The sequence below is a fragment of the Coregonus clupeaformis genome, unplaced genomic scaffold, assembly GCF_020615455.1.
Source record: "Coregonus clupeaformis isolate EN_2021a unplaced genomic scaffold, ASM2061545v1 scaf0568, whole genome shotgun sequence".
In the NCBI taxonomy this organism is placed as follows: Eukaryota; Metazoa; Chordata; class Actinopteri; order Salmoniformes; family Salmonidae; genus Coregonus; species Coregonus clupeaformis.
In genome coordinates, this window is record NW_025534023.1 from 134,600 (window position 1) to 138,136 (window position 3,537).

The window sequence follows — 3,537 nt, forward strand, 5'->3', positions numbered from 1 at the left end:
TAAACATAGAATCACATGGTTTATCCGTCTCTTTTTGACCACCGATAAATTCAGAACAAAGTTGACTACAAATACAAAGTTGCCAATGTCTTTGCAATTGATACAAACAAGGGAAGAACACAAATGATGCTTCAAATGAAAACCGAGATGACTGCATTAAAATATAAACAGTAGGCTATAGGCCTATTTCAATCATATTGAAATATATTCCATGTTCAATATATTGAGTTGTATTTTGCTACTTGTAGGCTACGGTCTGTAATTTGTCTCAATATATTTCATGATGTGTAGCCTAACATGTGCCCAATGATGTGCCAAATCTGTGATTTAGTGCATTTTTATTGGGTAAGCACTAAAATAAACTACCTCAATATTTGCAGCCGTAGGTAGTAATATCTTTCTAGAAGCTGATCCATGGTCAGTATTGTGAAATAATTATAATGTTAAGGAAAGATTTTAATGGACAAAACTGATCCGAGAGCAGTGCTCCCCTTCTTTCGATCCTATCAGTATCGATACATGCTCCACCGAACGTGATACCTTGTCATGCTGCTGATCCAGTTTCTACTGGTCTGCCTGCGGATCTGGAACTCTGACTTGTTCACCGGACGTGTGACCTTGTCCCGAACCTGCTGTTTCGACCCTATCTCTCTCTCTCCCTCTCCTTCTCTCTCTCTACAACACCTGCTGTCTTGACCTCTGAATGCTCGGCTATGAACAGCCAACTGACATTTACTCCTGAGGTGCTGACGTGTTGCACCCTCTATAACCACAGTGATTATTATTTGACCCTGCTAGTCATCTATGAACATTTGAAAATCTTGAAGAACGATCTGTACTTAATGGCCATATCCCCTTATAATCTCCCCCAGCACAGCCAGAAGAGGACTGGCCACCCCTCAGAGCCTGGTTCCTCTCTAGGTTTCTTCCTAGGTTCCTGCCTTTCTAGGGAGTTTTTCCTAGCCACCGTGCTTCTACATCTGCATTGCTTGCTCTTTGGGGTTTTAGACTGGGTTTCTATATAAGCACTTTGTGACAACTGCTGACGTAGAAAATGTCTTCTGGGAATGCATATGAAGCAAACCAGGCCAGGGTTTGGGGTTTGAGAAGTCAATGAGAAGTAAAAATCACTTCCTTAGTTGTTCATTTTGAAAATGTTCTGTCTTAAGTAGTTTAACAAACTGACACATTTTCATGTTGGTCAAAAACAACTTTATATCGAAGGAGTGCCTTTGATTTGACATTCATCACATGTGCAGTTCGGCACAAGACGACCATAAGACCCAATGACGTATTTCTGCACATTTCTGCGCATGAGCTTCAAATCAAATCAAATTGTATTTCTCACATGCGCCGAATACAACAGTGGTACACTTTACCGTAAAATGCTTACTTACGAGCCCTTTCCCAACAATGCAGAGTTAAAAAGTCACAAAAATTCACTAAATAAAAAAAGGAAATAGTAACATAATAAAATTACAATAATGAGGCTATAAGGAGTACCAATACTGAGTCAATGTGCAGGGGTACCAGGTAGTTGAGGTAATAACTAGACTATATACAAGGAGTACCAGTACTGAGTCAATGTGCAGCGGTACCAGGTAGTTGAGGTAATAACTAGACTATATACAAGGAGTACCAGTACTGAGTCAATGTCCAGGGGTACCAGGTAGTTGAGGTAATAACTAGACTATATACAAGGAGTACCAGTACTGAGTCAATGTGCAGGGTACCAGGTAGTTGAGGTAATAACTAGACTATATATAAGGAGTACCAGTACTGAGTCAATGTCCAGGGGTACCAGGTAGTTGAGGTAATAACTAGACTATATGGCAAGGAGTACCATTACTGAGTCAATGTGCAGGGTACCAGGTAGTTGAGGTAATAACTAGACTATATACAAGGAGTACCAGTACTGAGTCAATGTGCAGGGGTACCAGGTAGTTGAGGTAATAACTAGACTATATACAAGGAGTACCAGTACTGAGTCAATGTGCAGCGGTACCAGGTAGTTGAGGTAATATGTACATGTAGGTAGGGGTAAAAGTGACTAGGCAATCAGGATAGAGATGACATCTCATCCAGGGAGTGCAAACACACACACTGACACACACACACACAGGGAGGGAATGTTGTGTTTGTTTAATATTGTTTCAGGACTATGAAAATGGAAAAAATGATTAGCCTATGGATTATGAAAACAACCAAAATAAATGGGAAAATGGGAGAGGAGAAATGACTAGAGACAGTGTTGTTTAACTCACTGACCATGACCCATGAGTTCTTCTTACCTTTGTTCAGTAGAAAAGTCTCCCTCTCTAAACTTTAGAGGTTGAACCATTGACTGGTCACTCTTCATGGACACACAGCTGGGTACAGGGGAGGCTGGTCTCTCCTGCTTGATTGGACTTCAACACAACAGAGACAAACATTACGTCTCTCATCTATTTAATGCAATTACTTTTCTAGTCCAATGACTACTCAAAACCCGCCCACAAGGCCTGAAAACTAGGCCAAAACATAGACCCTGATAGGCCTACATCTTATTTCAGACAGCCTCCAGTAGCCTGGGCAAGATGTAGGCAAGATGTAAGCTGAATGATTTAGCAGCTTGCTTAGTTCAAATTGACAGATTCATTTATTTAACATGAACAGCAAGACGATGTTGAGGTAGGAAGTGCTTCTGTTGCCCAGTAGCCTGCTGGAATAGGCTACTGAGGATGGGGTCGTAATTTCAATCACTGAATCAAATATTAATAATATGGATATGAACTGAAAAGGCCCATGCTTGTCAACAACAGCCAGGTTATTTTTATACCTGTAGCCTAATCTGGCTGACTGTTACCTTCAATCTAATGCATTCTAACGTCTGATCAGCAATTGAGATAGAACTGTGACCATGGTGACACTTGATAACTTCCAATGGAATTAACTAAACACGGCCATTATTAATTACATAATAACACAAGGCTACAACAACAATAAACTGAAGTTAAAGGCTATTTATTACATCTGTTTGCCAGCTCCAGGTTGGCTACACAAGTGGCACAAAATGATTTGCAACGACTCCAGTCATTTCAACATATTTATAGTATAAAATGGCAGGCTACAGTTGCCTAGACAGGCATAACAATTAATAGGCTACTTGATGGTCAACAGATCTATCATTCTCCACATTTAATGTCAGTTTCATTGTGGAGTTTTTCTCATAACAGAAGCACATGAGGAAGTTCCATAACTTTCATTTCAAATTTCCACTCGAGAGACCCAACAACTGAGCATGTGTAAAAACCTTCGCATGATATGGTTTTCCATAAGCAAAGTCGACATTAGATTTCAGTTTAAACCACCTCCGACAGAATGTATCTAACGCTCTCTAGAGCGCCTAAAGTGAGTTTTCCTGTGCTTTGTCACCTTATTTCTGTAACCGATCCCGCAGTCTGAGTCGGGTCCTGTCTGTGGACTAGTTTTTTCTGCTCGTTGATCTCCAGTTTCCCGAGGGTTCTGGAGCGCTCCGGGGAGCTCTCTTGATTTCCG